The sequence below is a fragment of the Primulina tabacum genome, chromosome 2 (genome assembly GCF_025594145.1).
Source record: "Primulina tabacum isolate GXHZ01 chromosome 2, ASM2559414v2, whole genome shotgun sequence".
NCBI classification, from domain to species: Eukaryota; Viridiplantae; Streptophyta; class Magnoliopsida; order Lamiales; family Gesneriaceae; genus Primulina; species Primulina tabacum.
This window is the reverse complement of record NC_134551.1, coordinates 13,173,001-13,187,430: the sequence shown is the minus strand read 5'-3', so window position 1 is coordinate 13,187,430 and position 14,430 is coordinate 13,173,001. Positions and strand designations below refer to the sequence as shown.

Below are 14,430 nucleotides of genomic sequence, written 5' to 3'. Positions count from 1 at the left end.
GTTTGGATCTTCGAACCCTTTAGGTTGGCTTACATAAGCTTCTTCATTCAAAATGCCGTTCAAAAAGGCACTTTTCACATCCATTTGATATAGTTTTATGTCCATGTGACAAGCGATAGCAAGTAAAAGTCGGACTGACTCAATCCGGGCAACAGGGGCAAATGTCTCATCAAAATCAATTCCTTCAATTTGAGTATACCCTTGAGCAACTAACCTAGCTTTATTTCTCACAACAATCCCAGATTCATCAGTTTTATTTTTAAAAATCCATTTGGTTCCAATAACATTCACATTATCAGGTCTGGGAACCAAATCCCACACATCATTCCTAACAAATTGTTCAAGTTTCTCATGCATCGCATCAACCCAAAATTCATCTTTTAAGGCTTCATTTATATTTTTGGGTTCAATGAGCGAAACAAAACAAGAATGGCTTACTTGAGAGTATACGGAAGTCATGCATACTAGACCCATCATTTTCCGATAATCTACCTTCTCCTTTCTTCTAGTTTGCATTCCTCCAAATGCTTCTCTAATGATCTGAGATGATGGATGATTTTTCTGAATCTTACTGGGAATATCAATCCCTTCATTGGTTACAACATCATCATTTTCAGTATACTCTCCTGGTTCATCATTTGATTCTGCCAGTGCAGGTGTTGTCTCAGGTGTTACAACACCGGGTGCAACATCTGTGTTAGGCAGTGTCTCACTTATGTTCAGTAGCCCATCAATATCATCCTCGATTGTTTTTCCCGTTAGATCTGCAAGATCATCAAAAACAACGTTAATAGATTCCATAGTCGTTCTTGTTCTGAGATTATACACGCGATATGCACGACTATTGGATGAATAACCAAGAAATAAACACTTGTCACTTTTAGAGTCAAACTTTGCAAGATGGTCTCGGTCATTCAAAACATAACATACACACCAAAAAACATGAAAGTACTTCAGGTTTGGCCTCTTTCCCATGATGATTTCATAGGATGTCATAGTAGAACCACTCCTTAAGTACACACGATTTGAAATATGACATGCTGTGTTTAAGGCCTCGGCCCAAAATCGTTTTGAAATATTCTTTGAACTCAACATGACCCTAGCCATTTCTTGCAGTGTCCTATTCTTCCTTTCGGCTATTCCATTTTGTTGAGGAGACTTAGGGGCCGAAAATTCATGAGTTATCCCTCTCTTTTCACAGAATGATATAAAGTGTGAGTTTTCAAATTCTTTACCATGGTCGGTCCTTATCTTACCAACCCTCAAATCATGTAGATTAGTAATCTTAGCATGTAATTTCTTAAAAACAGCAAATGTGTCAGATTTTTCTCTAAGAAAACTTACCCATGTAAAGCGAGAGAAATCATCCACACAAACACATGAATACTTCTTACCTCCAAGGCTTTCCACTTCCATTGGACCCATAAGATCCATGTGCAAGAGTTCAAGACACCGTGTTGTCCAAAAGTGTTGAAACACTTGATGGGGAACACATGTTTGCTTACCCTTTTGACATGCACCACAAACATAAGGAATTCCAGAGGATAAAGTAGGCATATCCTCTCACAGCATCGTACTTACTAAGGTTCTTTAATGTCTTGAAGTTTGCATGACTCAATTTTTGATGCCACAAGTTTAGTTCACTCACTTTTGAATGATTGCACACATGGTCCTCTCCAAGTTGATAACAATTGTCAGCCGACCTTGTACCTGTCAAAATACATGTATCAGTATTATCAAAAACTTCACAATTGTCTTTATCAAACTTAACATATAAACCATCATCACAAAGTTGACTTATGCTTATTAAGTTTGAGTTAAGTCCTTCGACATAAAGCACATTGTGTAGACTAGGCAGTCCATCAACACTCAAGATCCCTTTGCCAGCTATTCTTCCTTTAGCACCTCCACCATACGTCACATGACCATTCCTTAGTTCAACATAGTCAGTCAAATAGTCTTTAGAACCTGTCATGTGGCGTGAACAGCCACTGTCAAAGTACCATATTCCTGCAATGTTAGTTTTTAACGAAGTATAAATAACATAACATTGAATATTAGCCTTTGGCACCCAAACCTTTTTTACCGATGGTTTCCTATTGGCAGTGTTACGCCGGGTGTTGTACAACACCTGTGGCAACACCTGTTCAGATTCCCATCTTTTGTAGTCATCTCTCAGTTTAAAACAGTAGGGTTTGATATGACCAGATCTAAAGCAATAGTGGCAGATAAAGTGGCGTTTTCTGGACTTGGACTTCTTTGTAGATATTTGCCTCTTTGATGAAACACCTTTTTCAGTGTATGTAGCATTCGAGATTTCAGCACTTCCTTTGACAAAGACAGTTGGTTTTCTTTCAGTGTTGGAAGACTCTCCTATTTCAAACTGGTGATTCGTATAACCAAGTCCAGCTTTGTCATTCTTTCCAATCATCAAGAGTGAATCAAGTTTGGATGAACTTGAATTAAGCTTCGCAATAATTTGAGTTGCTTCTCCAAGCTCTTCCTTGACTTCGCATAATTCCAGATCTTTCTTGCTTAAGATTACTTCAAGTCGTGATACTTGTGACTTCAGCTCAGTGTTCTCTTTGGAGAGAATTGCATTCACTTTATTTCTTTTGATCCAGTTTTCATACAATTCTTCATACATTGTCTGCACACTTTCCAAAGTGACTTCATCATCATCTACTTCTTGGTTTTCAGACTGACTTGATTCACCAAGGGTTGTAGAATTAAGACACACTGAATTTGAAGAGATGTTGCGACCAAGTATTGCAACATCTGTGGCAACACCCAAAGGATTGATTTGCATTGAACGCTTCTCCTTGATCACAGCAGACAACGATTTGTGATTTTCAGATTCATTTGATCCTTGATCATCATCAGACTCTTCATCACTCAAAGTGACATCCATGCCTTTGTTTTTCCGAAGTCGATTGACACACTCATTGGCATAGTGTCCAAATCCAGAACACTCTCTGCATTGTACTGAGTCCAAATTTCTGACATTTGATTGGATTTGCAATTCAGTTTTTGGTCGAAATTGTCCTTTCATAGGAGTAAACTTTTGAGCTTTTGCAGAAGTGGTGATATTGGGCAACACAGATTTTTGTCCAATTTTCTTCTTCTCTCTCATTTTCTTCAAGTAATGACCGAATTTTTTAGTAATTAGAGAGATAGAATCTTAACCTAAATCAGATTCATTCACTTCTTTAGATATTTGAAGGATTTCATCATAAGAGTCAGTTGAAACTTCAAGGGCTATTGTCTTCCCTTTATCCTTCTTTTGTAAATCAAGATTCATCTCAAAAGTTCTGAGGGAACTCATTAATTCATCCAGGTTGATTGTTGAAGTGTCTTTAGATTCTTCAATTGCACAAACTTTGACATTAAATTTCTCAGGTAGAGATCTTAAAACTTTGTTCACCAATCTTTCATTGGACATGGGATCTCCAAGACTGTGAGCTTCATTAGAAAGTTGTCTCAACCGGCTATCATACTCAAGAATAGACTCCTTGTCCTCCATTCTCAGGCTTTCAAATTTTGATGCCACCATCCTTAGCCTAGTTTTACGCACACTCTCGGATCCTTCACAATGTTTCTGAAGTATATCCCAAGCTTCTTTGGCACAAACACAATTGGTGATTAAATTAAACATCCTTGTGTCAACAGACGAGAATATAGCATTGAGAGCCTTGGAATTAAAATTTGACGTTTGCACTTCACCGATTGTCCATGTACTTTCAGGTTTGAGCCGAGTGTCTCCATCAGCATCCTCAATCTTTGGTGGACTCCAACCATCAAGTACACGCTGCCAAGCTCTTTCTTCAATTGATTTAATAAAAACCCTCATCTTTACTTTTCATAATGCATAGTTTGATCCATCCAATACGGGAGGTCTAAAAATAGTGTTTGTTGATGCTTCCATGATCCTTTTCCACCTGGAAAACAAAACAAAACAGGATCTCACTTAGTAGCGTCAAGTGGAGGCTCTGATACCAATTGAAAGTTCCGTTTCCACAGAGTGAATGTGACGAGGGTGAGTGTTGTGTGTATCAGAATGTAGGTGTTGTGCGTAGGTGTTGTAACACCCACGACAACATGCAGCGAAAATTATAGTTTAACACACTAACACGCAACTTGAATGATAACAATACAAGTATAAAATACTTGTGCGGTGCCTCAAGGCAAAATAATACACTAGAAAAACTTGTAAGTTTACAAAAACCAATACTAGTGAAAGAATAAAACAACTCCCTTATTAAGGCGAGTAACAAATTGCATCCTAAACCTCTAACAAACCGTATAACCAAAATACATAGGATGCATCGACTGAGAAGTGAAAAAGTCTTCAAAAATCAGCACACTAATCAAAACAGTGATTAGGTGTTGTCTTCAGATGTTGTCAGCACTTCACAGCAACACTTTATCAACGACGCGAGATTGCTTCAATCAGAAAATATTTTCTTCGTACAAATGCATCTCTGTCTCTCCGAAAGTTTTATGCTCTATATCGTCCCTCTCTATCGTTTCTTCTCCTTTGAGTCTTATTTAACATAGAAACCCAATTTCATTAGGAAATAAACTCTTTTTAAAACAAGGATAATATCTTAAAGATATTGTGATATCATATCTTAAAGATATTATGATATCATATCTTAAAAATATTATGAGTCATATCAAATATAGTCTTATATCACATATTGAATTTATACGAGATCATATCATCAATTTCGAGATTATTCTCATGTCTAGAAAGGCAAAATATTAAAGATAAAAAATGAAAATATATCAATGAGTAAAATTCCTTTCAGTGTCGATTGGGTGTGAAGACTTGAAAAATTTGTTATCATATGCATGGGCATGTTTGAAAATTTAAGAACAAATTCAACTGAATTATACACCATGTAATGACTTTTGTACAAGTATTTCAACCCTTTTAATTATGAAATTAAATAGCATTACAACAACCATAATTCCCAGCGATAAAATCTCATTTACAAAGAGTGAAATCGAAAATGAAGAGGCAAGAGAATGACATATTCAGCTGAATAAACTTAGGCATGAAACAACCCATAAAATGTGAGTTAATGGCATAAAGAATGGATAAATAGCCATAACTAGAGGACTCTTCAGCTGACACTTGAGCATTATAGATAGTGGGGCTCAAGATTAGATAAGAAACGCACCAAAAATCCTCTCCAAAAACTTCAGAATTTTTGAGTACCACTAGCTGCAAGAAGGAACATATTTTTGCTTCCATTTTTCAAGGTTTTCAAGTTGAAGTTCTGTCCAACACATTGCTCGATTTTATGCAAAAGTTCTAGCCATTTTAAGGCCAATTCGTTGGCACATTCTCAATCCAAAATCTAGTAAGCGCGCTTATGTTTAAAAACTATATTTTGTAAACGAATTGATTCTATTTTTGAATGTATGATTCGAGTATGAATTATTTGTTCCTTTTCATGTTCAAAGAACCTTATGATTTTAGCACTGTTATGATTCAACTGAGAATGAGAAGGATTTCCGACTATGACAAGTTTATGACTCCCATACAGTAGAATTATAACCTTAATAACGGCCTCACCCCTTAAAAAATTACCATAAATGTTCCTTTTTAGTTAACCATAAAAAGTAAATGAATTTCAGTGCTTGTGCTATGTTTATGTTTATGCCGTAAAAATTAATAATGTTTCTGATGATATTATTAGATTGCGCTTGTTTTCATTTTTTCTCAGGGATCATGCGAGGAGATGACTCCAATCACTGCGTTTGGGGAGCATTACTACATGGGCGGAAATGGCAACGAAATATCTAGCAAAATACTTTCCACCAGCCAAATCTTCCCAATTAAATATCAAAATCAGCACTTGCAAAACGAGTTTGAGCAGCTATATGAAGCATGAGAGTGCTATAAAGAACTTCTTAGAAGATTCCCAAATCATGGCTATGAAGATTGTGTGCACATCGACTATTCTATAATGGCTTAAATGGGCAGAAAAGAACAACTGTAGATGCAACTGCTGGTAGCACAATCTTTGTTAAATCTCCTAACCAAGCGTATGATTTGCTTTAGAAGATGAATATCAATATCTATCAATGGCCGAGAGAACGATACGGAGCAAATAAAACTTGCAGGAGTGTATACAATGGATCCCATCACATCACTTACTGAACAAGTTTCTTCACTAACCACCCAGATTGCAACAATGAACAAAGGAAATCAACCCATCTCTCAAGCAGTTGCCGTTAACATGGAAGGGTCATCCACTGAACAAGTCCAATGTGTCAATAACATAGGCTATGGAGGTAACATTGTACCAATTGTGTATCATTCTAGCTTGCGTAATCATGAAATTAAAATTTCTCATATACCAAAAACAAGAATGTGTTGAACCCTATTTCGGGATTCGATAATCGAAAAACTGAAGGCAAACCATCCTTTAAAGATTTGGTTTGTACCCTTATGACTAAATCTTCAAAGAGGAAAAGAGGACAAAGACTACGATTGACAACCTTGAGACACATGTGACCAAATGGTCACTGCATTGAAAATCTTATAATCAATATTATTCATATAACGAGTCAGCTCACGCCTCAAACCTCCTTAACAATACCCAATGATGCAAGTAAAAATCTTAGAGAAGTCAATGCTATTTTTGTGCAACATGAGGAGACATAATTGAAAGCGGAAAAAGGAGAAGCTCAAACCAATACCTAGCCCAGAAGAGTCGATTCCAAACAAGAGTATAAAAGGCAAGAAGGGTAAGGAAGGTAATTTAAATTCTTTGGTTGATTTATCTATGCTTCCATTTCCCCAAAGGTTTATGCAATTGAATTATAAATTTCAAATTAAAAGGTTCTTGAATATTTCAAGAAAATAGATATTGACATTTAGTTTGCATATACATTAGCTCAAAGGCCGAACTATGCTAAGTTCTTAAAGGAATTTTTAGAAAATAAGGAGCAGACTTACTTTGAGATGATGACTTCGAATGAAGAATGTTCAGCTATACTTCAGAACAATATCCCACCAAAACTTATTGGTATTATGTCGTGTGATAAGGTGTTATGCGATCTAGGTTCTGGTATCAATCTAAATGTCTCATTCACTTGATATGAAATTGGGTATAAAAACAATTGAACTACCACCACGTCTTTTAAATTTGCTGATAGTTCAATAAAATATCCTAAGGGAATAATGGAGAATGGTTTTATTAAAGTAAATAAATTTATTTTTTCTATTGATTGTGATTCTTGATATGGACAATGAATGTGAAGCGCCTTTAATATTAATACATATATTTTTGGCAACGAGTAGAGCACTGATTGATGTAGAAAAGAGATAATTGATACTTAGGTTGAATGAAGAACTAATTGTGTTTAATATGCTTGATAATAATACTCATTCACTTGAAATCCATTCTAGTGCATAAATTGACATTATTGATGCTTGTATTGATAAGAAACAAACTAGAGTAGCACGAGAGTTACATGATCACATTTATGCCATGTGGTAGAATATTGATGACATCAAAGGATAGGAACCCATAATAATGGTGGATAGAAAGATTAAAGGAGAAAGTCATGGAAAGGTAAGACACAAATCCACCATGTCAGATGATCCACCTTGAATCAAAGAAAAACAGTCAGGTTGACGACTTTAAACAAAGCGTAGTGTGGGAGGAAACCCATAAATGTTATTTTTTTCTCTTTTTCGTTTGGCTAGAATTTCAATTCTATTGAATTTTTATTTGATTTAGTCAGTTTCATGTCTTTTTTCTAAATAAACTATATTGATATCAATTACTGTAGAAGCAAAAGATGAAAGTTTGAAGTTTGACAAAACCCCAAGTGTGGTCGTGCTAGACACTTGAACAATAGCCCATGGAAGAAGATGATGATGAGAGCGACGACTTCTGACAATATTCTCCATAGTTATGGGTCTTAATTATTATTTTCTTCCATGCATTGAGTACAATGCATGATTTAAATTTGGGGGTGCCTTATTATTTTTAAATGGATTTTTAGACGCATGTTCCAATGAATCCTGCACATAGTTAAGTTAGTTTTACTTTTTAGCTTTCGATTTTTAGCTTTTTAAAAAATTATTTAGTGTCCAGTGTGTAAAAGATGTGAGAAATTGAATTGATCACACAATGATGAGAATAGATGTGAAAACTTTGATTTTAAACCAAATTATCGAAAATTGAATGGAATGTGCCGAAGGCACAATAACCCCCATTTTTTTTAATAAGTCCAAATCAACTATTAAAATTTTAGTCTACACACTAATTCATACCTACTGGTTGAGAGAGATAAACTCCTTTATCACTTTAAGACTTGCAATACATCCCATGTATGGTAAAATAAAAAGTGTATTGGACGAGTTGTTGAAAGAAGAAAGAAAAGGGGATTTGAAAAAAAAATGTGAATGATAAAAAAGATAGGAATAAATGTGTATGGTGTTGACATTAAGGAAAGAAAAGAAAAAAAAAAGATTGAGTTTGAGGATGATATAAAAATCAATCAAAGGAAGAGTACGAAAGACGAAGAAGTGTGTTGTATGAATATAATATTATTTTATCTCATCTTTGATTTTCGAACTTTTTATTGTAGCTATGAGCCATAGCTTAATGCTATAAGCTTGAAAAGAACTACTTGATCAAGTCATACGTATCTAATATACTAGTAGAGAAGAGAACACATTGTCAACAAGTATGAAATTTGACCATTACACATACGCATCTCATGACAACAAATTACACTTTTTTATGATTTCCATGACTATGTTTTGAACCAAATGTTTAACCAATAAGTCCTTGTGATATGTGTAAATGGATATTTGTTTCAATAGATGGTAATTTGAAACTTGGGTTGAAAGTGCTATTAATCTGCGAAGTAAACGAGTGACATAAATCTATCAAGGTATTAAGGTTGGCAGATGAGATCGGTGGTTCACACACACACACACACGTGAATTGTTGAGTAGTTGCGGCATGCATCAGATTTGAAAAATTTTGAAACTTGATCTCTGAGACCGGTGATGGCTTCTTTATTCCACGACTTTAGTTGTTCGTTGTTGGCCCTTTCCTTGTTGCTAGATTGTTCTTTGTTCTATTTTTTATGTTTTGCTCGGGACTAACAAAGTTCAAGTTTTTGGGGTTTGATAAGTGCAACTTTTACACTTAAATTATTCTATGATTTGATATGGATTATGCTAGTATTGGGCTGAATTACATATGTTCGCTTGTTGTTAGTGTCATTGCACGAAACTTGGTAATATATGTATATCGAGGCTAAGTGGATGTGGAATGGAATGAAAATGAGAACTTGAAGAAGTGAGCAAAAGGGTAAGGCAGGAGGACACGAGCAACAGCGCGATATGAGTGTGCAACCGCGCGAGAGAGATGAAAGTAATCCATTGAGACAATGCAAGACGTGGGGTCGCACGATACCAGCATGCACCTACACGGCCAAGACAGAACCCTGCGTGCAGCCGAACGAAACTAGTTTGCAACCGTGTTGTTGAGCACATGCAAATAAGACCATATAGAAGTAAACGCATGGCCGCGTGTTTACAACGTGCACCTGCACGCGATGTGAGTATTGCACTCGGTTTATTAGACTTTCTCGGATATACATTGCCGCAACCTTAGCTTTGGGCAGATATTCAGAGATGTGAACAACTCTCTGCGGGAACGATATCTATACTTAATATTGTACTAAAACTTGACATCATACACTTGCTGTACCAAATCTTGCAACAATGTACTACGAAAGTCAGTTGAGGCAGTACAAGAGATTGTAATGGAAGAACAAGAAATAATTTTGCCAGACATCGTTGGAGCTGAAGAAGTCAAGGTAGCTGAGTGATTCATTCAAGCTGAAATTGCCAGTTACTGTAAGAATTATGAATATTATTACTATTATTATGGCTATTATTATTATTATTATTTTTAACTATTATGAGTGCAAAACATTGAAAAACATGATTGCAAAATATTGACAAAACATGAGTGCAAAACATTGACAAAACATGAGTGCAAAACATTGAAAATCAAATGTGCCAAACTTTTGACTAAAATAAATAAAATATATTAAAGTATGCATCAAATTGTGGAAATTGTTTTCAAATCTTGCCTATAAATAGATGTATTGAGTTTGAGAGAAATCACACCAAAACCTCTCCATCTAGAGCAAGCTTGAAGTTTGAAATCATCAATCTTCCTTGAAGTGAAATTTAGAAGCAAAAATTCTGTTATATTTCTGAAAATTAGTTCCATCACTCCCGACCTCAGAATCCGATCTCCACTATTCATAATACACTTTCAAATGTTCTAAACATCATATCCAAATTTCAGCCTCATCCAACGGTTCAATTTTCGGAAAATGTATCTGCAAGAATACTGCTCGGAATACAAGCGAATTTAGCAATCTCATGGATTTTCGGACGTTAACTTCCAGCTTGTTTATTCCATAATTTAGGAGCACCTTTCAGTAAGTGGGCTTATGTTTTAAAGTATTTAAGTATGTTTTCGAAAATTCGATCGACATGATATATTCCTTCGATTTGATATATGAATATTTTATTTCGATAAATTGTTAAGCATGTTTAAATCAATTTCAAGTGCATGTTCCTTTTGTTTCAAAATTATGTTGTCTTCGTTTCATGTTATATTCTAATATATGTTCTTAAATACCAATTTGGTGTATTCTAAGAATTATGTTTAAAGACACTGTTATGATTCATGTTAGAAATGGTAAAAAAGGAAAATTTTCCTAAAACATGATAAGATATGACAAGTTTATGGCCCTGATGCGGTGGGTAATAATAATCGATATATGGCCTCACCTCTTAGAGGAATTACATATAGGGGACTGATCAGTAACACCATGGATAATAAGATGAAATAACAGTATAATACGAATAATATATATGTCTATATGCATATGATAAGTTATGTTTGCTCATTGTTAATATCATGTCTTGACTTTTGTTATGAATTATTATTGTGACATGAAATTCATTTAATATTTACATAAATATATATAAGTTATGTCATGTCTATCATTTTGTCTAATTATTGTCCCGACGTTTGTTGAGACACGGCAAATTTCGAATTGTTAAGATCTATATATGGATATCCTTGTGTTATTATGATCGATCGGCCCCCACTTGCTGAGTATTTCACAAAATACTCACCCTTACACCTCTCACTCCCAGATAAGAATGAAAAACAAGTTGAAGAAGAAGAGCAAATGCATTTCTAGGGATGGTAACAAAGTTTCAGTTGATCAAGACATACTTTGGAATTTGGCTATCTTTTATTTTTACGTTGTTCGCTTCCGCACTCGTTTGTTAAGTTGATTACATTGTAAAGACAATGTATTTTTTATGAAAAAGACTGGTTTGGTTGTACATTGTACTACAAGACTTGTTGAATTACGATTGAATAATTGTAAAACAACGCCGGATGTCAACTCACCCCGGTATCGGGACGTGACAGTTACAAAATCCTCAGCAAAACATTATATCATTTGATATTAATGACTTAAAATCAAAGGCGCATCAATATTCAAGTGTTGGGGCATCAATCTTACTATTATCCCAAATTGAAAATCTAATATGACATTATTTTAATTTTTAATTGACTTGCTCTATCCAACAACTAAGCTACCCTTATATTGATCACATTCACTTTATATTCAATTGTACCTACTATAGAAACACTGCAACATCCATAGGAACAAGGAAACATGATAAATTCCCTAAGGTTGCTAGCTTGGAAAATTTTAGCTAGAGTAGCCGACTTTAGCTTCAATTGCACTTTTCTTAACTCCAACATTCACGATAATATTAAACCATACAATTATATTAAATACTGTAAATTAACCACAAAGACTGTGGCGAAAATAAATATCTTAATTAAATAGAATTAGTCTTCAAAAACAAGGATTTCAAGCATGAAGGTAGGAAGAAGGTATTCTAGCTAGTTTGTATTCTATGGTTTTTTATGAGTTGGATTCTAGCTTATAAGCATGAAATATGTAAAATTAAGACCAAAATCATGGATAATGAGGTAGTGGTTGTGGGTTAGGGGAAGATGATGATAAGTGAATGTAAAAGTACGTATTTTCTACCTTATTTGAGTTTTCAAACAAATTTGAGAATTATTGTGATTTGTTGGTCTTCCTAATTGGTGTTTCTTAATGCAAAACACACATGTATGAGCTAATTATGTATATATTCTTTCGTAAGTGAATTTTTGTTTGAACACTTGTTCGTCGTAGTTGGGCTTATCTTAAAATATTTTGCGTATGAATTATTTTGTTTTTGAAAGTTCGTTCGAGCATAATTCTTTGTTGATGATATATTTTCTTCAAGATATGTCAAATTATATGTTCAAAGCACTGTTAGGATTCGATTGGATATGAGAAAAGCTTTCCGAACTATGACCCTTATACGGTGGGATGGTAAACGTTGTACGGTCTCACTCCATAAAGGATTTCACTTCTTAGACTATTAATATATAGGAGACTGATATAAGGAAATCATGAAAATGAGATGAATTTTAGTGCTAAACGAGTATGCTATACGAGTACGATATGTGATGATATGTGAAGTATGAATATTCGTTATGATATGCTATGTAAAATTTGAATTCACGTATATGTATATGTTGCTATATGTCTCGAACAGCCCCGCACTTGCTGAGTATTTCCCAAAATACTTATCCTCTCACTCTACCCTTCCAGATAAGTCGGGGGAGCAATTAGATGGGAAGAACAAGACCAATTTTGGGGATGGTGATGATGAAGTACTGCAGAAGTTTAATTAATTTTTATGTTTTAATGTATTTTTTAAGTTGCAAAAACGCTTTCGCATATTTTGATTTAAGTTGTAAAGACAATGATCTTATGGTTTATGAATAATAGATTGGTTTTGGTAATTTATACTATGCTATGAGGCTTGTTGTTTGATGATTATGTGATTGTTGAATAATGTCGGTGTCGAATAACCCCGGTCTCGGGGCGTGACAAGGAGGACACGAGCAGCAGCGCGATATGAGTGTGCAACCGCGCGAGAGAGATGAAAGTAATCCCTTGAGACAATGCAAGACGCGGGGTCGCACGAAACCAGCATGCACCTACATGGCCAAGACAAACCAACATGCAAGACAGAACCCTGCGTGCAGCCGAACGAAACTAGTTCGCAACCGTGTTGTTGAGCGCATAAGAATAAGACCATATAGAAGTAAACACGTGGCCGCGTGTTTACAACGTGCACCTGCACGCGATGTGAGTATTGCACTCAGTTTATTAGACTTTCACGAATATATACATTGCCGCAACCCTAGCTTTGGGCGGATATTTAGAGCTGTGAACATCTCTATGTGGGAATGCTATATGTACTTAATCTAGTACTAAAACTTGATATCATACATTTGCTGTAGCAAATCTTGCAACAATGTACTGCCAAAGTTAGTTGAGGCAGTACAAGAGATTGTAATGGAAGAACAAGCAATAATTTTGCCAAACATTGTTGGAGCGGAAGAAGTCAAGGTAGCTGAGTAAATCATTATGGCTGAAATGGCCAGTTACAAAATCCTGAGAAAAACATTATATCATTTGATATTAATGACTCAAAAACAAAGGCACATCAATATTCAAGTCATGGGGCATCAATCTTACTACTATCCCAAATTGAAAATCTAATATGACATTATTTTAATTTTAAATTGACTTGCTCTATCCAACAACTAAGCTACCCTTATATTGATCACATTCACTTTATATTCAATTGTACCTACTATAGAAACACTGCAACATCCATAGGAGAAAGGAAACATGATAAATTCCCTTTGCTAACTTGAAAATTTTTGCCACAGTAGCCGACTTTAACTTCAATTGCACTTTTCTTAACTCCACCATTCACGATAATATTAAACCATACAATTTTATTAATACTGTAAATTAACCACAAAGACTGTGGCGAAAATAAATATCTTAATTAAATAGAATTAGTCTTCAAAAACAAGGATTTCAAGCATGAAGGTAGCAAGAAGGTATTCTAGTTTGCGTTCTATGATTTTTTATGAGTTGGATTCTAGCTTATAAGCATGAAATATATAAAATTAAGACCAAAATCATGGATAATGAGGTAGTGGTCGTGGGTTAGGGGAAGATGATGATAAGTGAATGCAAAAGTACCTATTTTCTACCTTATTTGAGTTTTCAAACAAATTTGAGAATTATGGTGATTGGTTGGTCTTCCTAATTGGTGTTTCTTAATGCAAAACACACATGTATGAGCTAATTCAAAGACAAGTGATTCTATACATTCTATCATAATCATGTAAGTCAAATTTACAAGGAATTGATTCATCCTACTCAATTAACCAATGAAACCTCATCATTTTCCCATTTTTT

At 34.9% G+C, this 14,430-nt stretch overlaps 1 long non-coding RNA gene across 1 annotated transcript; it reads right to left on the bottom strand.

Moving 5' to 3' along the window:
• Positions 1–5,889: 5,889 nt before the first annotated feature.
• Positions 5,890–7,039, bottom strand: LOC142537396 (uncharacterized). Its single transcript, XR_012818542.1, has 2 exons — positions 6,974–7,039; positions 5,890–6,267 (listed from the first exon to the last, which is right to left on the bottom strand). It is a non-coding gene; the product is annotated as an uncharacterized LOC142537396 (long non-coding RNA).
• Positions 7,040–14,430: the final 7,391 nt, after the last annotated feature.